The sequence below is a fragment of the Bison bison genome, unplaced genomic scaffold, assembly GCF_000754665.1.
Source record: "Bison bison bison isolate TAMUID 2011002044 unplaced genomic scaffold, Bison_UMD1.0 scf7180017864146, whole genome shotgun sequence".
Lineage (NCBI taxonomy): Eukaryota > Metazoa > Chordata > Mammalia > Artiodactyla > Bovidae > Bison > Bison bison.
Genome location: NW_011494718.1, coordinates 12,269,936 through 12,291,467, shown reverse-complemented (window position 1 = coordinate 12,291,467; position 21,532 = coordinate 12,269,936). Strand labels below are relative to the sequence as shown.

The 21,532-nt window shown below is 45.4% G+C and overlaps 1 protein-coding gene across 9 annotated transcripts in view; it reads right to left on the bottom strand.

Annotated features, from left to right (window-relative positions):
- The window catches only part of TLN2 (talin 2), a 499,482-nt gene that overhangs the window by 394,174 nt on the left and 83,776 nt on the right, over positions 1-21,532 (bottom strand). For 7 of the 9 annotated variants that reach the window (XM_010840783.1, XM_010840793.1, XM_010840795.1 and 4 more), the window contains exon 2: positions 14,297-14,382. The exons of 1 other annotated variant lie outside the window; for it this stretch is intronic. The gene's annotated coding sequence lies outside the window, so the exon portion shown is untranslated. Of the gene's footprint in view, positions 1-14,296; positions 14,383-18,504; positions 18,525-21,532 lie in introns of those variants that run through there. One more of the 9 variants, XM_010840787.1, reaches the window with a different exon arrangement.

Genomic DNA, 21,532 nt, shown 5'->3' with positions numbered 1-21,532 from the left:
CTCCCTTCTAGCAGACAAGCAGGCTCAGTGCTGTTTACTTAGATGTTTGATTTAGCCACTCTGTGATGGGCCTTATAATGTGGGAGAGTAAAGGGGTGATGCTGGGTAGATATGGGAGAACTTTTGGTAAGGCAAGCTTAGAACAGATTCACTCCAGACAATAATATGCTCAAATTCAACCTATACTTGTAAAAAAAAAAAAAGCCAAGGGTAGATGGGAAGACAGTTACTTATTGTACAAGTATTATGAGCCAGACATGGGGATGGAGGCTTTACCTGCATTATCTTGCTTAGTCCCCTTCTCACAGCAACGCTACCAGGTGGATGGGTTCCCAGCATTTCACAGGTGAGGAAACTGCAATTCAGGAGCTCTCTAACTGGCCTGCACTCATGCAGCCATTAGATGGTGAGGTAACATTTGAACCCAGATCTGGGTGACCCGTGTCGGGCAGTATGGCTCTGCCCTCTGACACAATCGAAGATTATCAGATGAAAGTTTACTGTTGAGTTACCAGTGCTGCAGCTGGCCAACAGCAGTTCAGAGATCAGACTTCCCAGATCATGGTTTACACCCATGAACTGGACCCTCCAGCTACAAACTACACACATCCTAACCCAGCGTCCCAAAGGAGGCAGAAGGGAACACAAGGCAAATGCAGACTTCTGATCCTTCTTCTACCCCAACAGGAAGGCACAAACAATCCGAGTGCTCCAATGTCACACAATGAGAAGGTGGCCAGAGCATCATCCTCGGCTAGCGCACTCTTTGCAAAGCACCACCTCAAATCACCAGAGGCTTCAAAAGTGGCCATGTTCTCTGTGATTACACCAATTCCACCAGAGGGGCACTTACCCTGGTAGTCCAGGGGTTAAGAATCTGCCTGCCAGTGTCGGGGATACGGGTTCTGTCCCTGGTCCAGGAACCAACATCCCACATGGGGTTCCTGAGGCAGATGGTCAAATGAGATACGAGAGAGGGGAACAACCCAAGGACTCTTATCAGTCTGGAGGGTTTTGAAGTCAGCACAGCATCCTGAGTCACAGAGGGGAAAAGATAAAACTGTGATACTTATCTACTCCTTTTTAAGTGGGAAAGTATACAAGATACTTCAGACATTTGCAAAAAAACACAGTAGTCTCACCTGTAATTGAAGGAAAGCTCAATCACTTAGCTAAAACTTGCTAATCCTGAATTCCTCCTTCCTGGAAGATCCCAAAGTAAACTAACCACCACTACATTCTCAGAGGGTTTTTTGTTCTTTTTTTTTTAAGATCTTTCTGATGTGGGCCATTTTAAAAGTATTAAATTTGTTACAACGTTGCTTCCGTTTTATGTTTGAGTTTTTTGGCTGTGAGGCATGTGGGATCTTAGCTTCCCAACCAGAGATCAAACTCACATCCCCTGACCTGGAAGATGAAGTCGTAACCACTGGACCACCAGGGAAGTCCCTTCAGCGTATTACTTTTCATCTATCCTAGCTCTTCTCAAAACCTTATTCTTCACATTTTCTGGACATCTTTGTTTGCATCCATCAGCCTCACCTTCCCTTCCCACACCTTCCCCAACACCTACTCCCCATCACAACCACCACCAGATCACATTTATCCAGCATTTCTACATTAGATACAGAGGATCCTATAAAAAGAAAGTCATGCTTACTTGGCCAAAGCCCCTTCCTCATACAAAAATACCATAGGCAGAAAATCAAATGATGCTCTATCAGTGTCTTTAAAACTTAAGAACATATTAACAACTCAGAGAAGCTTTTGCTGATACCAAGACACAAAACAAGGGATTAAATTATTAACATTCTTCTAGGAAAGATGGACAAATGGCAGCCCACTCCAGTACTCTTGCCTAGAAAATCCTGTGGACAAGGAAACCTGGTGGGCTGCTGTCCATAGGGTTGCACAGAGTCGGACACGACAGAAGTGACTTAGCATGCATGCATGCATTGGAGAAGGAAATGGCAACCCACTCCAGTATTCTTGCCTGGAGAATTCCAGGGACAGAGGAGCCTGGTGGGCTGCCGTCTATGGGGTCGCACAGAGTTGGACACGACTGAGGTGACTTAGCAGCAGCAGCAGCAGGAAAGATGGACTGTCTCCAAATCTAGTTGCCCTAAGGCTGTCCATAATTTTTACTCAAATTCAGGCATAAGCACAGCCTGAATATATGGCCTGGGAATATATGGCCAGGCATATTTATTTTCCCAAGCATCTGTCTCTGGGATGTAGTGAAGGTCTGCCATCACAATTCTTCTGATGACATGGACAAATGTGCTCTAAGTCATGCAGTGATAACCCCACAAATAAGTTAAGGCACTACAACTGCCTGGAACAAATCAAAACACTATTTAAGAAAAAAATGAATTCATAAATCAGTTTAATCTTTATAACAGTTCCTTTTTGAAAAGGGCAACATCCTTGAGGTCAGGGGTTGTGTCATATTCCTTTATATGTTCCCCCTCTCCAATATTTAGCAGGATACTGGGTAGAATAGTCAAGATGTACTGTTACTCATGAGTATTTTTGAAACCTCTATGCAGGTCAGGAAGCAACAGTTAGAACTGGACACGGAACAACAGACTGGTTCCAAATAAGAAAAGGAGTACGTCAAGGCTGTATATTGTCACCCTGCTTATTTAACTTATATGCAGAGCACATCATGAGAAACACTGGGCTGGAGGAAGCACAAGCTGGAATCAAGATTGCTGGGAGAAATATCAATAACCTCAGATATGCAGATGACACCACCCTTACGGCAGAAAGTGAAGAGGAACTAAAGAGCCTCTTGATGAAAGTGAAAGAGGAGAGTGAAAACGTTGGCTTAAAGCTCAACATTCAGAAAACTAAAATCATGGCATCTGGTCCCATCACTTCATGGCATATAGATGGGGAAACAGTGGAAACAGTGTCATACTATTTTTTTGGCTCCAAAATCACTGCAGATGGTGATTGCAGCCATGAAATTAAAAGACGCTTACTCCTTGGAAGGAAAGTTATGACCAACCTAGATGGCATGTTAAAAAGCGGAGACATTACTTTGTCAACAAAGGTCCATCTAGTCAAGGCTATGGTTTTTCCAGTAGTCATGTATGGATATGAGAGTTGGACTATAAAGAAAGCTGAGCGCAGAAGAATTGATGCTTGTGAACTGTGGTGTTGGAGAAGACTCTTGAGAGTCCCTTGGACTGCAAAGATATCCAACCAGTCCATCCTAAAGGAGATCAGTCCTGGGTGTTCATTGGAAGGAATGATGCTAAAGCTGAAACTCCAATACTTTGGCCACCTCATGCAAAGAGTTGACTCATTTGAAAAGACCCTGATGTTAGGAAAGATAGAAGGCAGGAGGAGAAGGGGACGACAGAGGATGAGACGGCTGGATGGCATCACCGACTCGATGGACATGAGTCTGAGTGAACTCTGGGAGTTGGTGATGGACAGGGAGGCCTGGCGTGCTGTGGTTCATAGGGTCGCAAAGAGTTGGACGCGACTGAGCGACTGAATTAACTGACTGACTATATTTCACTTTTAAAAGTACTTTTCCCCCTGTTTTTTTATCTTATTTTGTACCTTATTTTACTGACCCTAGACTGCCTGTTGCTATGTAGTTTGTTCTTAATAAAAAGTGGGATCAACAGCTCTAGGGGTCAGCAAGGTCAAATATTCAACAGGAAACAGCGCATAAAGTGGAAGAAGTTTGAAGCAGAATAAGCGTTAATCAAGGTAATATTGCCAAGGACTTCCCCAATGGTCCAGTGGTTAAGAATCCTTCTTCCAATGCAGGGGAGACAGGTTTGATCCCTGGTCGGGCAACTAAGATCCCATGTGCTACAACTAAGACCCAATGCAACCAAATAAGTTTTTTTTTTTTAAAAAAAAAAAAAGGTAATGCTGGCCACAAACTGAAATGCCCAGAGCTCTAAACAGCACATCTTTCCCACGTGGCAGTCTCCTGAGTCTTGAGTCACATCTACAAGGAATCCCATGATTGCTTAATGAGCTGGGAGCAACCATCCTAGGTCTTAAGAATCCCACAATCAGTCCAAGAGCTTACCCACCTGATATTCAACACCATGCAAGCTAACCAGACCCAATCGGCTCAATGTCAGAATCCATGTCAGAAGAGATCATGAAAAGAAGAATGCAGTGGCGGCAGCCTGGATCATCATCTTTTGCATTTGTCAAACACATGTAAACAAGAGATTTCTCCACATCCTCATCGATCCTTTCCACTCCTACATAATTTGGAGACAGGCAGGACAGTCAGATGGAGTCAAAGGGAACTCAGGGTTCACAAGGCTTTTGTAGTTCTGTCTCCAGGATTTACTCTTGCCACAGGGCAGAGAGGATGCTCTGTTCCTGCCTCAGGCAAGTTTTTCCTATAAGTGGGTTCTGAGGACATCAGCCTTTTCACCTGCATTCAGGAGCAAACCCTGCGAGTGCCCACTTCAGGCAAGTCCCAAGTACAAAGAGCACCTGCAAACCAGACTTCCCTTTAAAGGAGGGTGTGGTCCTCTTTACATGCTCACCTCCTCTGCGAAACACAGATTAAATAATACAAGCTCAATATTAACCAAAGGGTCGCGGCTAAGATTAGTGTAGGACAGAAAGACATCTTGTGCTTTCTGACGTGATATACTGAGAAAGATTCAAAACATCATTTATGTAGCATTCCTGACAGAAACACATCCAATCATGAGGAATCTCCTAGTGAGGAATTATCATACAAATCCAAATTGCTAGGAAGTAACTGACATTTTTTTAAGAGTGCAAGTCAATGCCATCAAACACACACACACACACACACACACACACACACACACACACCAAGGCAGAGGGACTGTTCCTAATTAAAAGGATGACAGAGATGTGACAACTGAATAAAATCAGCACGATCCTGGACTGAATCCTAGGTCAGGGGAAGAGTGGCCATAAAGGATGTTATTGTCTTAAGTAGCAAAATTGGGGCATGAACTGTATATTCAACAATAGGACATCAATGTTATACGTCCTCATTATAAAGCAACTATATTTCAATGAAAATTAATTTGAAAACAATTTTTTTAAAGAAAAAGATATGCAGATTGGGGAAAATGTTATATATGTTCTGTTTTACTAACTAAACTATAGTTACAAAGAGGAAATGTCTTTGTTCTTAGGAAAGACATGCAGAAGCTATTTAGAGGTCAAGTGGCTGACATGTGTAACTTCAAATGGTTCAAAAAAGATAATAGGCATCAATATGGAACAATAAAGCAAATGAAGCAAAATAGTCATAATTGATGAATGAAGGTTAGACTATACAGGAGTTCTTTTGTACTCTGGCAACTTTTCTGTAAGTTTATTTTAAAATAAAACTTTTTAAAACAACATAAATTCAAATTCCACTTGCAAAGTATTTCTACAGTAACACTGGTTGAATAAGGCAAGGCCCCCATCCCATAGGAAAAGCACCTGTCACCATCCACCCACCCCCAGACCCAGGTGATGTGCCCCTCTTCCACCTCGAAGTCAATATCTGGCCAAGCTCAACCATTGCAATTCATCTCCCAGGAATTTGAAACTGAGCCAGGAAGAGGTGAGAACACTGAGCAGAAGAGAAGGCAACTTCAGGTACGAGGGCTCCGCATAAAGAGTGGGCAGAGGAGTGGGTCTGGTTTTGATGAGGAGGACGTGGTGACACAGGACAGGACTGTCTCAGAGCACGAATGAGCACATTGGTGGTTATGTCTCAGGCACACAGCAATCCCTCAATACAGGCTGGCTGCAATCAGCAATTACTGGGCAGAAATGTCTCAGAGCACGAAAGAGCACATTGGTGGGTATGTCTCCGGCACACAGCAATCGTTCAATAAAGGCTGGCTGCAATCAGCAATTGCACTGAACAACTCCACAACTCCACCCCACCCCCGCTTCATTTTAGCCACCTCAACTGTGTCTGTTTCTTGGCAACAGACCATCAATACAACAAGATTAAGAGTCCCCATGAACTCCTGCCCACAAAGGTAGACTGGGGAGTGCAGCCACCCACCCCTCTCCTGCTCCCAAGCTGCCGCCCTGTTTCCACCAAAGAAGGGATGGCTCCGTCTATTCTCATACCCACAGCCTCTTATCCAGGGACAACCTGGCTGCAGCAAAGGGTGCAGCCTGTAACAGAGACCACTCAACCTCTACCAGGCACGACACACTGTGGCAAACAGCCAGAAGGAAAAGACCTGGGCCTTGACCAGGCAGGAAACCTGGATCCTTGTACTACGAACCTCAGTGAAAACCTGGTAAGTTACCACTCTCATCTGACCTGCAGGGAGACAGAATAATGGTACCCAAAGTTGTCCATGTCCTCATTTCTGTAACCAGTGTGCATGCTACATTACATAGCAAAATGCACTTTGCAGATGGGATTAATTTAAGGACCTTGAGGTAGGGAGATTTTCCTGGATTATCCAAGTGGGTCCAGTGGAGTCAAAAAGATCCATAAAAGCACAGAACCGTTCCCAGCTGTGGTCAGCGGAAGATCAAAATGTAGCAGGATTTGAAGATGGAGAGAAACAAGCCAAGGAAAGCAGGTGGCCTCTAGAACCTGAAAAAGGCAAAGAGATGGAATTCTCCTCTAGAGCAGGGGTCCACAAACTCCAGGATCTAATGCCTGATGATCTGAGGTGGAGCTGATGTGATAATAATAACAGGAATGAAGTACACAACAAGTGTAATGCGCTTGAATCATCCCAAAACTATCCCTACCCCCTGCCTGGTCCATGGAAAAACTCTTTCACAAAACCAGTCCCTGGGGACTGGTTTTGTGAAAAAGGCTGTGGACTGCTGATCTAGAGCCCCCGGAGGAACAGAGCACTTGATTCTAGCCTCCTGAGACTCGTATCAGGCTTCTCAGCTGCAGAACTGTAAAATCAAATATATTTATGGTGTTTTAAGTCACCAAGTTTGTGGCCATGTGTGACAGCAGCACTAGAAAACTAACACGGACTTTATTCCCTCCTCTGGAAATGAGAGGGTTTTCATCCTTTCTGAGAAGTGGGGTCAGTAGAACTCCTGGGGCACCCCTGGAGAAACCTTGGCCCTTGACCATAAGTTCTCTGAAGGTAAGTAATTCACAAAACCAACAACCTCCATGTCAGATGGAATTTATTTGGTATCATCCGCCCTTGTTTTGTGGGTTTCCCAGGTGGCTCAGTGGTAAAGAATCTGCCTGGCAATACAGGAGACTCAGAAGGCATGACTTTGATCCCTGGGTCTGGAAGGTTCCCTGGAGGAGGAAACGGCAACCCACTCCAGTATTCTCACTTGGGAAATCCCATGAACAGAGGAGCCCCTGGCAGGCTATATATAGTCCATAGGGTGGCAAAGAGACAGACACAAGTGAGCATGAGCATGCATGCCCTTGTTTTGTATTTTGCCACTAGAACTCATTCTTTTTTTAGTAATAAAAATAAAATGTCTCCCAAGTTACTAACTAATTGGCAAACCCCAGGGCCCAGAACACCAGCATCCACATTGTATCCGCTTGATCAGTAAACATTCCCCCAAAAACCACGCCCACCCCAGAGGGCTTTAGCGCTGTCTCAGATCCAGTAGTGAAATCACCATGGCCTCCTTCCAGATTTCTGAGTCATCTTCACCACTGCAGGTCCAAGCAGCAGCAGCTGGATTTTGACCTCAAGGCACCAAAGCCCAAACCCAGCCCTGGAAATTCAGCTGCTGCACAAGGCCCCCCAACCCCCACCTCCCTTCTCTAACATCTTCCCTATGCAACTGCCCTGCTGTCTCCTGGGAGCCATGCAGCTGGCTGAAGGAGACGCTGCCAAGTATAATCCATGGGTGTAGTGATGCGCTCCAGCTACATCACGGGAGCTACTTAAACTGATTGCCTCTGTTCTCAGGAGGGTGTTTGAGGGTATTTCTTATCACGGAAATATTTACAATGAATGAAACATCTGGGGAAGACAGCTACTGTCCTAACTCTGATGCAGTCTCACTAGAAAGGCCTATGACAAGCCTCGTGGCTGTAGTGAAGACGGTAGTTTTTTTGAGCAGAGCTTATTTGTAGCTTCCACTTCTTTATTCTCCTAAGAGCTGGAGAGTGTGTGTGCCCCCTGCAAGTGCAGTTCCAAGGACAAGAGGTCAAAGTCCATCAGAACAGACCTAGGAACAAGGAGCTGTTGTTCCTTCTGACAATCTTTGCTGCATCTACTCAAAACTGAGGCCACCAGGTGGGTTTCCCAGGGGGTCTATTCAAGTATAGAGATTATCACCTCTAAAGCAGAGAGCACCTAGATACCAGGGACTTGTACTGGCAATGGTTCTGGCCCAAAAGGGAGTCTGTTTTAAGCACCATGGTGCAGGAGTTGGCCAGATAGGGTGCCGGCTGCTCTACAAAAGGAAGAAGCCTGTTTTAGGATGGGCAGGCCAACAAAGCTCAGCCACGGGGAATTTGATCACCTTTTTATCATCCTGTCATCACCCACTCCAGTTAAACCAAGATCTGCCACAGATGCCTGCCAAATGACAACGCAGGACCATGGCTCTGCCTTGGAGGAAAGTGCTCCTGAAACGTCACACAGTCATTCTGGGTACCCGGGAGACCCCGGCCACAGACAGCCCAGCACGGCCACGATAATCTGCCCAAGAGTCTCCCTCTGAGCAGGGGCAGAGGTGGGGAACTGGAGAAGGGGGTGAGCCCACAAATGCCTGGGCAGAAGGCAGCCGCCTCCAACCTGACCCACATCTTCCCTCTCCCGTGTGCTGCAACACACGCTCCGGAGCATCCATCAACAGCACCACTGCGTACAAACAGAACGAGAAAGATGCAGAGAAAAGGAGCCTGCGGGGAGGAATCGGCAAGTCCGGAGGTGAGGCCTCAAAGGCTGAAACATAGAACCAGAAAAGACATCCTGGCAACCTTGCTACTCAGAGACTTTGTTTGAAGCCCTAGAAACTCCTAAACCTGGCATGGCAATAATTCTTTTTCAAGTCCTCTATATATGAAGCTTTCAAAATGACAAATTTTCAGGACTAACAACATTCTGTGCTAGTGACAGCTCTTAGGTCACTGGGCACCTAAGAGTATCTGATCTTCTTAAAGGTGAATTTTTAAAGGTGCATAGCTTCTGACCTCAAGAGTCTACAGAAATGCCACATGGTCTACAAATAAATATTTTAAAAATGCTCACTACAGTATTAACAAAATGTAGGGAGATGGAGGGTAGGAAGCCCAGCCAGCAATGAGAGAATGAAAGCTCATAAACTTACATCTTCATGTAAAAAATAAAACACAACAATTAACAACAACAACAAAATAATAATAATATGTGGTCTTTCAATATAGGGTCGATTTTTTTAGCATGGAAAGTGTGTCCATAATAGTTTTTAAAATATACTACACAGATTATTATACCATATTAATTTAAAAGGAGAAAACATGTTTTCTCATTTTTTTAAATAATATCAGGAGTATAAAGAGTCCTACTACCACTTTGAAAATACCTTCCCTTCTCACAAAGAGCAAAGGGTGTCAACAGTATCCTTTATTGTTCTTAAAGCAGGTAAGGGCTCTGTCTGCAAGGAGGGAACAGTTGTAAAAAAAAAAAAAAAAAACTGCCAAATCCCCAGTCAGTCATTCCTTTAATTAGACATCTTGCTTTTTTAGGCTTTTCTTTTTTTAATAAAGAGAAACATGCCCCTGAGGGTGACAAATAAGAGAAAGCATTGGGATTGGAAGTCACCATAGACCCACAACTGCAGACAAGGTCATACAACAGATCAGAACATCCCAGTTGGCTGGATAGGGGTGCCTCTGGGTAGTCAGCCACAGGCTGCGGGCGAAATCCTTCCGTGCCCCAAACCCCACGTGCCCTGGGAGCAATGCTGGCTCTAGGGTTGGCATGTTGAAATGAGGGAGATTGAGAGAATCCTGCAGAGGCAGAGGCGGGAAGAACCGCAAATCACAAAGTATCCAAATGTTGTTTATTGCTTCATTTGAAGGTCTGTGTCTATCCTTCGGCATCCTAAAATGTATTACATTGTGAATTTTTAAGTATATCTGATACAAAAAGGGGAGATAGTCCCAAATTTGGCAACCCTATAGCATGAAACAGAGGTCCAAGGGGCTGGACAGCTTGACTGGGCTTACCTGAAGGGAAGAATGTCATTAAAGGGGGAGCCATTCTCTTTCTTTCTACAAAATTTTTACTCCTCTTCTTCAATTACATGTTGTAAATTATCTTTGTAACTTTGTAAAGTACATTACATTTTAAAGAAATATAAGCAAAACCTGTTACAGGAAGAGTATACTTACTCTTCTTTTTTTTTTTTTTTTTTTAAGACCCTCATCCAGCCTCTCCCCTATTACTGAACATAATTGAAGAACCCAGAGAGGAGAACTTAAGTCCACAAAAGGCAAGGAAACACTTACTGTTGTGTTTACCTGTTAAGGCTTGCAATTACCAGAGATTCCTCTGACTACTGTTACCAGCAGCCTGTTTGCTCAGGGGTTCATCAGCAGTGCTTATTAAGCCATTGCTCTTCTGATACACTGGCTTTAGACAAGCCAATGGAAGAGAGAAAATACATTGTTGGGTTCATTTAACAAATGTTTATTGAGCCTAAGGCTGAGTGCTGGGCCCTGGGATACAGGATAGATAAAGCATAATCCCCCTGTCCTCAGGGGCTCTTTTCTACAGACCAAGAAATTGGCTTTAGACACGAGCAAAGAGCTCGACCAGAGGGAATACAGCCAGACAGCAGGGGAAAGGGGCACTTCAGCTAATCTCCGAAGAGCGAATGGCCAGGATGAATACACAGTGCTCAAAGAACATCATAGCTAAAACCACTCTCTCGTCTCACCTCCTTCCTTTCACTGTTGAGGAAACAAGTCCAGAAAATAGAAGCCACTAGACATTGGTGCCAGTATGAGAATGTAAAGTGCAGGTAAACGCTCTCGGGCCCAAGGTTACCCACTACAGAGCAAGGAGGTAAATCCAGCTCCCACTCGCTCCGAATCCTTAACTCTGGATGCAAAAGCCTAAAGAAGTGAGGAGGAGCTGCTTCCAAGATCCAATTTTACATTTTCATGGGTGGGCGGGCCCACCTTGCCACTCCGGTGGGGAGGTACAGGCATGAACTTGGTAACACAGACTTTGCAACACAAGCCTAACAGTACAGTTCCTCCATTGCCTAAAACATGAGAATAGGAGTGCACACCTTGCTTCGAAAACCCAGTTATAGGGATTCAACCTAATTCTGCATTTGGTGAGTGATTCAGTGGTTCAGAACGTAAAGCATCTGCCTATAATGCGGGAGACCTGGGTTTGATCCCTGGGTCGGGAAGATCCTCTGGAGAAGGAAATGGCAACCCACTCCAGTACTCTTGCCGGGAAAATCTCATGGACGGAGGAGCATGGTAGGCTACAGTCCACGGGGTCGCAAAGAGTTGAACACGACTGAGTGACTTCATTCTGTTTCACTTTTCAGCTTATACACAAACTCAGCATATATATGAAGCCAAAATCACGGAAACCTCATTCAAAACTTAAAACTCATAAACTCTAGAATTGTGTACCCGATACAGAATAGACAAAATAACCCTGAGCAGAATGAGGTTATTTGGAAATGGTCAGATACAGGAATCCCACACAGTGATCAGAAAATGGTCTTCAGAAACAATGCAATCAGAACTTCCCTGGTGCTCTAGTGGTTAACAATCGGCCTGGCAATGCAGCGGATGCAGGTTCAAGCACTGGTCAGGGAACTAAGATCCCACACGCCTCAGAGGAAGAGTCCACCCAGCCAAAAATAAATTAATTAAAATGTTTTTAAAAATGCCTTCAACCTGACTTCTCACCTTCTGCCTCCAGCAGGAGCCATCAAGGATTAAGTTTTAGCCCTGAATCTTAGGGCTAAAGGCAGTTACGCAAGCCCCCTAGAGACCTGTCACTGGGGAGGCTGGCGGGAGCCAGCAGGGGTGGGATGAAAAGCCAGCCTCCCCAGTGCACTTTTCTCTTCCCAGTTCATTTCTGCGAAGCAATGACCAAGTTCCTTCTATAACTCAAGAGGCCAAAGTGCTACAGAAGCAATATTTTAAAGCTGATACACAGGGCAGGGTCATACCCTCTACGGGTAAAATGAGGGTGAGATGGAAGAAAAACAGCACAAATAATCAGCAATTCAGTCTTGCCACCAGTAGTAAAGTTCTCTTTCTAGTTGTCATGCCGGTGATGAAAGAAAGAAGAGAGAAAACCCTGCCCAAGGTCCAGCAGACCAGGCCGGACCCTCGTCTTACTTGCTACGTGATCCCAGGCAACTGCCTTCACCCCCGACCTCAATCTTGTCCTCTATGAAATGGTCACTACCTGCCTCGTGAGTCGTCAGGAGGCCTAAGGCACAAGGTCATGTGCCAAGTGCTTTGCCTTAAACCTCGTATGTTGTAAGTATTCCATAAACGGCCACTGGAACTATTAACTACCCAAGAGGCAAATCAGTCTGGCTCTTTGTAAAAACTACACGACTTTTGAGAGGCCTGACTGCAGCTGTACAGCAGTGCTGAGCCGGCAACAGCAACACTCGGGAGAACAGCCCAGGGCCAGTTCACCAGCTGGATTCAAGACGCCCTCTTTGGCAGCTGCATCCTGAGCCTCCCCAACAGCCCCTTGAACCCTCTCTCTGCCTGCTTTTTCTGTGGTCAGTTCTCTGCTTCCAATATAGTCTCTCTTCTCAACAACCCACTTAAGTGCGTTAGCCTAGCTGAGGCAGCCTGCTCTGAAAAACAAGAAACAGCCCCAGTGTTTTCAAAAATGCTGACTTCAAAACAGGCACACTCATCCTACGAGGCAGAGACCTCATAGGATTCTACCTCAAGAATCTGAAAAGTGCAGAACTTAAAGGGAGGATTTCCCTGACAACACCATAACACAGTATAAGGAGATACGAGCTCAGACTCTGGTGAGGGTAACTTAACAGGCTCCCATACTCCCTGGTCAGGCTCATATCTCAAACCACTCAGCCTCACATCGTTCAAGAGACGAACCCACCAGAGAAACTCCCGCAGGGTCTCTGAGGGTTTTGCAGGCACACACCCTAGGCAGTTCACCGAGAGTCACACTCAAGGACAAGTCTCGTGGGCATCAGGATCCCCTTAGACCTTTCTTCTCCAAGTGTGAGATACAAATCAGCAGCTTCAGCATCACCTGGACCTTGTGAGAAACACAGGCTCACAAGCCCCACCCAGACCTACCCCATCGGGGTCCCCCTTTTAACTAGATGCCAGGGTGACAGTGCTTGAGAGTATTTAGAACAAAGTATAGCCAGAATGGACTGTGATTGTTGACTCAGGTTTTCACTCAGTCTTTTCCTTTCTTTGTGGAAGAAAGGCAACTTTAGCCACTGGCACATAGTAGATAATCAATATTCGTTGAATGGATGAACAGATGAATGGGTAGTCTACCAAGTGACTCAAGAAACTTACCCTGTATTAAGCGCAAAGAAAGATGCAAGCATGGGCCTCAGAGACATTTGGGGGCCGGGAGGAGGCGTCTAAAGACGAGGTTGTCAGTGGAGGCCTCTCTAACAGGAGCTCACATCAGGGGCGGCATGAAGCTACGCTGTGATGGATGAGCAGGCACATGCTGGGAAGAGGATGTCAGCCCTACAGGTCAGCACCTACACTTGCAACATAGAGGGTCTCTGGCTGTAGGCCAGTAAGGATAGATAAGACTCATAAGTTTCTTGGTCCAATGGTTAAGAACCCGCCTTGCAATGTAAGGAACATGTGTTCAATCCCTGGTTGAGGAACTTAGATCCCACATGCCGCAGAACAACTAAGCCTGCAAGCTGCACCTAAATCCATGTGTTCCAGAGTCCTTGAGCCACAACTAGAAAGTCCGTGAGGCACAATGGAAGATCCCACATGACTTGATGAAGATCCTGTGTGCCACAACTAAGATCCGACATAGATAAATAAATTTTTTTTTAATTTTTAAAAGAACCCTGGAACTAAGAAACTAAAGGGAAAAGAAAAAAATTATTTTAAAAAGACCCATAAGTTGGGCTCTGATGGTAGAAAAGAGCAGCTCTCAGGAGGCACATTCAGCAGGTCCCCGACTGTAAGACAGTTGGGGTCAGGAAGGCCGTGTCTGGAGTCACAGTTGCCATCTCCATGGCTCCTGGAGGAGGGTGTGCCAGAGGAGGGCTGAAGAGGGAAGCAGTCCATCAGCTAGACTCTGTTTCCTGGCCACAGCCCCTCCAGCCCAGAATCCCAAGCAGAGACATGGAGATTACTCACTGTTTTCTCCAAGTCGATCCAGGAACTTGCAGCCGAGCATCCAAGGGTCCAGGAGCTCAGTCCAGATGTTACCCTGCAACAGCACGCTGGCCAAAAGGAGACAAACGACAGGAGTCAGTGCAGGTGGCCACGTTAGTGAGTAAGCAACACTGTCTCAGCATGGAATGACACTGACGGGGTTCAGATGATAAAGAGCAGAAAAGCAAAGTGCCCCCTCGGAGCCAGTGGTCTCAGAGCGCTGTGCAGTGATACGGCAAACTCCTCTGCCCTCAGCGCCAGCAGAAGCACCGGCCCACCAGCAGCAGCTCCAGAGCAGTCTCTCTGCAAATCCCCCGATATGGAGTCTAGACATAGGGCTGCAAAGGGCCCTTGGAGAGAATCAGGCCCAGCCCCTCTCTTTACAGACAAGAAAAGCCAACACTTAGAAAAGACAACAGGCCTTGTCTAAAATCAGCAGAGTATAAAGGCTAAGCCAGGAAGGGAATCGAGGAAGCAAGTCTATAAAAAAGCTTAAGTTTACCTGTAAATTACCTTCCTTCAAGAAACCTGGGTTCTAAATAAATGTTTTTCTTATCTGTTCTGGCTCTTAACAGACAGACAAAGCAGCCTGCAGTTCCAGATCTTAATTGTTTCCCGAGTTCTCTCTCCTTTATCCCCAAAGACTTTGAAGAGCCAAACTAAAACTCCTGGTTTTCTTCAAAAACAAAAGAAAACAAGGGAGAAAAAGAAAAACCCCAGGACTGTTCATATTTGAGTACAAGACAAAAAACCTAAAAACCTTGGAGAAAAACTTGAAGACCTAAAAATTCTGAATTTATGAGATATAAACAGCACAGAACAAACACAAAAGCTTCTCTTCCATACATCAGGTTTATAGACCCAAGAGACTAGAACATTCCAGGGACATGCCTGGAGACCATAAGAAGTGGTACACTTCAAAGACGAGGGGGCTGTCTTGTTAAAATAAAATGGATGATCAAAATGCCAAGTCTTTAAAAAAAATGACACTTCTAATTATGTTTTTTTTTAATGAATTATCGTCTAATTATATATTTAAAACATAATTATGTAAACCGTTACCTCTTCCCCTGGGGTTCTAGTTCCAACTGACCTTGACAAATCAATGTAACCTTGGGCATATCACACCTAACCATGCACGTCTTCCATCAACTCATCCATGAAAAGGCAGTGATGGGATAAGACTCAACTCTTCAGCTGGAAGACTTCTGAAAATCCCCTACATTGCTAAAACACGCTGAAAGTACCTCCCATTAAGTCAGCTTATACAAAGCATAGTTACTCGCCTACTTTGAAAAAATGAATGTCAGTCATTATAAATTTAAATTGCCATCTCTTAAGAAATAACTACAAAGTTGGTGTAACAATAGTCATGTTCTGTTTCCAGGGAGTTTACTTCAACAGTGACAAATCTGCCCCCACCTACACTAAATGGGGTATCTGGGTCTGTTTCCCCAAAGGTCCGTTATTATTTATAAGGATGAAAGTTAGGGTTTCTTTTGCATGAAGTGGAATTTAGGCAGTGAGGTCATTTGTTTTGAAACTACAGCAACCATTCCAGTTTTTTCCCCCCATTTTAGCATTTCAGTTACTCTGGGTCAAGAGTAAAAGATTAAGATTTCAGAGAAAATCCAAAGCCTGGTAGGCCACCCACAGAATGGTCAAAGATTCTGCCCTGGACAGTCCAGGGCACAACTAACCAAGGGGGTTCCCTTTCCCAAGTTAGGCAAGTTCACTGATAAAAAGTCAGTGCAGACTTGCACACACACAGACTCATACATATTTCAAAGAATGTTCAACAGTCCCAGGATTCATTTTTCAAAAATAAACAAAAAAACAGAACCTACCATACTGACCACATGGTTCCTGATCCTTACAGGGCAGGAGGGTCCATAAACTCCTCTGGAAATATGATGAACCCTCTCCCCCAGAAGAAGGACATGATAGATTCAGTTTCAAATTTTCACAGAAATTTCTCTGTACCTCTGGCTAAGGACCCTGGCTTAATTAAAACAAGGAATCCCTTTTCATCTTTCTCTCTGAAATTTGTACAAGCTCTTGGTAAAGAGGGTCATGAGTGACAGTCCCATTTACAAAGTGATACACAAGGGCAGGGACCAGTGAGAAAACTGGCTTCGTGCAGCTCTTAGGATGGAGAGTATGACTCTGCAGCCAGCAATGCTAACAACTGTTCTTGAGGCCCTGGCTGTGCCCGGGAGCCTTTGCCAAACAGTATCAACAGGGACCTTCCCAAATCTGGTTTTGCACTTGGCACTCAGTTCTTCAAAACAACAAAGAATAGCACAGAAACATATATAATACCATATGTAAAAGAGCCAGTGGAATTTGCTGTGTGACTCAGAGAAGTCAAACCGGGGCTCTGTGACAATCTAGAAGGGTGGGAGAGGGTGGTGGGTGGGAGGCAGCTTCAAGAGGGAGGGGACATATGTATACTGATGGCTGATTCATTTCAATGTATGGCAGAAACCAACATGATATCGTAAAGCAATTATCTTTCAACCAAAAATAAATAAATTAAAATGGCTGCAACAACACAACAACAAAAATCAACAAACATCTGCATGACTTAGGAATGCATACTAAGGTACCAAGGATCAGTTAAAATGAAAAACCGAGATGCTTATCATAACTCTGAGGTGATAGGGGGCGATTTTTTTTTGTTGAGATATTCGTAATGTTGATTTCTTAGCCTGGCTGTAGGCTTCCCAGATGTTCAGATTATTCCTATACGTTGCATATATTATTCTCCATGTATGTCACAGAGTAAAGCAATCTTCCTTACAGAGAGATTCAGGCCAGGGACAAGGCTCTCCAGGACTTGTCATCTCAGCCCCAGCTCAAGACACAGCAGTAAAACTGCACTGAGCCCAGCAATGGTCTGAGGGTGGGGCCCACCAGGGAACAGTGACCAGCTCTGGCCCCTGGGACACCATCTATAAATAAGTCTTTTTTTTTTAAAACAAGTCCACGCCCTGGGACAGTCCGCTGTTCTGGGCTGAGGCCACGCTGACCTCCGACGCTGCCCATCACTCTGGGAAATGCTGGTGTTGAGTTTCTGTGAACTCACTGGTCTTCCTCTGCCATGCTTGGCAGGCCTATATCCTGGGGCACATTCTGTTACTGTGAACAATCTCAGCAAGTCTTCCTGAACCGCTGAGAAAGGAACAAAGCCCACACTCATATGTGGAGCTGGCAAGACTGCTTAGCCATCTCCTTCCTCAGCTGGATACAGAGGCTGGAGGGGCCTTACGTGTTCTCTTTCAGCTGCCTCATTACTCCACCCTCCTGGTGAGAATTCTGCTCATTCAGTGAGCGGTCAAGACATCTACTGGCCAGAAAAAGAGGTAGACAGTGTAAGGAGTCGTGACCAATATGTTTAGATTCCTATCCCTTTTGTCGGAGAAGGAAATGGCAACCCACTCCGATATTCTTACCTGGAGAAATTTCATGGACAGAGGAGCCTGGCAGACTATAGTCCATGGGAATCGCAGAGTTGGACACAACTGAGCAACTAACACTTACTTACACTTACTTATCCCTTTTGCACACTTACCAATACTATCTTGATCAAATAAGGAAAGTATGCTCCTTGCCTAATAGTTTGAGCAAGAGCATGCCATTCCAAAAAGACCCTTCTTAGGGTAATCTTACTAGCAGATGAGGGGCTTCCCAGGTGGCACTCGTGGTCAAGAACCCACAAGCTAATGCAGGAGACATAAAAGACATGGGTTCAATCCCTGGCCAGGAAGATCCCCTGGAGAAGGGCATGACAACCCACTCCAGTACTCTTGTCTGGAAAATCCCATGTACGGAGGAGCCTGGTGAGCTGCAGTCCATGGGGTTGCTAAGAGTCGGACACGACTAAGTGACTTCACTTTCACTTTTCACTTTCATGTATTGGAGAAGGAAATGGCAACCCACTCCAGTGTTCTTGCCTGGAGAATCCCAGGGATGGGGGAGCCTGGTGGGCTGCCATATATGGGGTTGCACAGAGTTGGACACGACTGAAGTAACGCAGCAGCAGCAGCAGTCAGACACAACTGAAGCAACTTAGCATGCACACACGCACTAACAGACAAAGCTCTGATTTTTTAGTTACAACAGCCAAATATTGACACCATGACATCACATAACATTTTAACCCAGTTTGGAATAACCTACACCCATACCCTGTGGCTTTTTCATACTGTTCATGGGGTGGCTTTTTCATACTGTTCATGGGGTTCTCAAGGCAAGAATACTGAAATGGTAAATGCAGGCATGAAATTAAAAGATGCCTGCTCCTTAGAAGAAAAGCTATGACAAACCTAGACAGTGTATTAAAAAGCAGAGACATTACTTTGTTGATGAAGGGCCATATAGTCAAAAGCTGTGGTTTTTCCAATAGTCATGTACAGATGTAAAAGTTGGACCATAAAGAAAACTAAGTCCTAAAGAATTGATGCTTTCAAACTGTGGTGTTGGAGAAGACTCTTGAGAGTCCCTTGGACAGCCAAGAGATCAAACCAGTCAATCCTAAAGGAAATCAACCCTGAATATTCATTGGAAGGATTGAAGCTGAAGCTCCAATATTTTGGCCACCTGATGTGAAGAGCTGACTCACTGGAAAAGACCCTGATGCTGGGAAAGATTGAGGACAGAAGGAGAAGAGGATGACAGAGGATGAGATAGATGGATGGCATCACCGACTCAATGAACGTAAGCTTCAGTAAACTCCAGGAGACAGCGAAGAACAGAAAAGCCTGGCATGCTGCAGTCCATGGGGTTGTGAAGAGTCGGACACGACTGAACAAGAACATACCCTGTGGAAGACAGACACACAGTAGACCGTGTTCCATAAAGGAAATAGTGCAGCTCTTCATCTCTATGTCTCTTCTACTCTTCTCCTAGCTCAATTCTGCAGTTCAAAAAAGCAAAGCAAGGGACTTCCCTGATGGTTCAGTGGCAAAGACTCCATACTCTCAGTGCAGGGAGCCCAGGTTTGATCCCTGGTCAGGGAACTAGATCCCACGTGCCACAGCTGAGACTTTTACACATCAGTACAGCCAAAAAAATATTATTTAAAAAATGAAAAAATTTTATTTTAAAAATAAACAACGCAAAAGCCAAAATACAAAACCCACTCTCTAATATGTCACCTTCAAAAGTAGAACATCCCTCTGGATTCTGACCTTTCTCCTGAGTTCAAGACTGGCATAGCTTGCTGTGTGCCTGTGTGTGTGTGTGTATGTAAGCACTGGACGACACATATGCATGCAAGCCCAACATTCTTGATGGACTCAAAACAATAGCTTACAGGGAAACTCTCGCTCAGAGCTCAGGAAAAGTAAAGGCCAGCCAATTCCAGAAAAACAAAGGGTTTTAGCAACTAACACGAGAACAAAATGATCTCATGCCCCTTTCCCACTGCGCCTGCGCCTAAGTGGGATCCTTCTCAAACTTGAAGTGCTCACTCAGAGGCAGTCACTGTTTCCACCCTAGGGAAACCCATGGGGAGGACGGCCAAGCCAGGAAGCAGATTCCAGAGGTAGGTTTTTGATGTTTAACCCAGAAGACCCACAGACGGGGGCTCCTCAGCCAAGGAGGGGCCGGAACGCTCGGTGAGGCAGGAGACCTCATCCTCAGGGCATGAGTCACTACGTCCAATAGCCAGTTCCTTTACATCAAGGGCCTGGCCCAGGAATGAAGGTGGACCCTCCAATAACAGGCCTGAATCTCTGGGGCCCTAGACTGTGCTTAAACTTCCTTTCTTTCTCTCTTTTTTAATTTATTTTTGGCTGCACTGGGTCTTGTTGCCGCACATCTACTCTCTAGTTGTGGCGCTCAGGCTTCTCACTGAGACGGCTTCTCCTGTGGCAGAGCGTGGGCTCTAGGCACTCAGGCTTCAGTAGTTGCAGCACATAGGCTTAGCCACCCCGAGGCATGTGGGATCTTCCAGAACTAGGGATCGAACCCACGTCCTCTGAATTGGCAGGCAGACTATTAACCACTGGACCACCAGGAAAGTCCCTGTGCTGACTCTTTCAATCCTCGAGATTCTCTTACGTCTCAGCGAACACAGACAGGAAAAGACCACACTCACAGGGCTCCTGGTGCCTTCCCCCCATTATCACATAGAGCGGCACACAGGCTAAAGGGACAGGTAAAAGCAGGGAGCGTGCTCCAGATTTCCTACACAGTGCAGACCCCACCCCCCGCCCTCCACTCCACAAACACACCAGACGAGTTGTAGTTCTGGCTTCCTTGGAGAGAGGAACCATCAAGACGTAAATGCTGCTCTTAAATCAATTTTTAATTCATCCCAAAAGCCCCTACATGCATTTTTAAAACAGCAAAAAATAATTCTAAGGCATTATTAATTTATTCTGTAAGCAAATACTTAATACATATGGAGTAAGGATCCCTTGAATGACTTCCACAACACAATGAAATAGCCTGTGTTCCACCTCACAGTGGTGCTGGGGCAGGGATTGGGGGAGTAAAATATAACCCCCAAAACACTGGCCATACCTAGAGGCTATTCTGTTTGCAAGAAACTCTAAATAAGTCACATGTGAAGGTATGAATTATTTTTGAAATCAGCCAAACCTGCATTGCCTCCCACAGCCGGGTGATCTTCTCCAGTGCACAACCCCCAACCACCGTCCCATGCACAGCTCTCCTGCAATTCCCTTTGCAGGGACCCCACCACTGTGCTTTTGATAGGGTACCAAATCATCTCTTCTCTGGTGTCTCACCTGGAGATCCCTGAGGGCAGCCTTAGTACCCTACACTGGGCACCCAGGAGATCAATAGTAAGGAACAGGTGGAAAGAGGGAGAGAGGTGATAACTTACAGAGGCCACTGCAGGTAACTAAGAGGAACGATAATAAAATTTGGGGAGGAGGATGGGTATAAGTGTACCTTTCCCTGCCCCCAGACCAGCATAGCTCAGCCAATGCTCAATCAAGTTTGAAAACCCAGGACTGTAATAAAGATACAAAGAAACAGTCTTCCCAGAGGCCCAGCCCACATTGAGCAGCCAGCTTCCCCATCCATCAGCCTGACAGCAGCAGAGACAGAAGTAGACTGGAAGGCGCTGGGTGTCCTCTGCTCAGAGCTGCGTTTTCCACCTCCTTTCTCCTTTCTCTCCTGCACTTGACGTTCACTGATTCCAGCTGCAGTTCAAATCTCTTACCCGGGGAAAAGGCCCTGTAT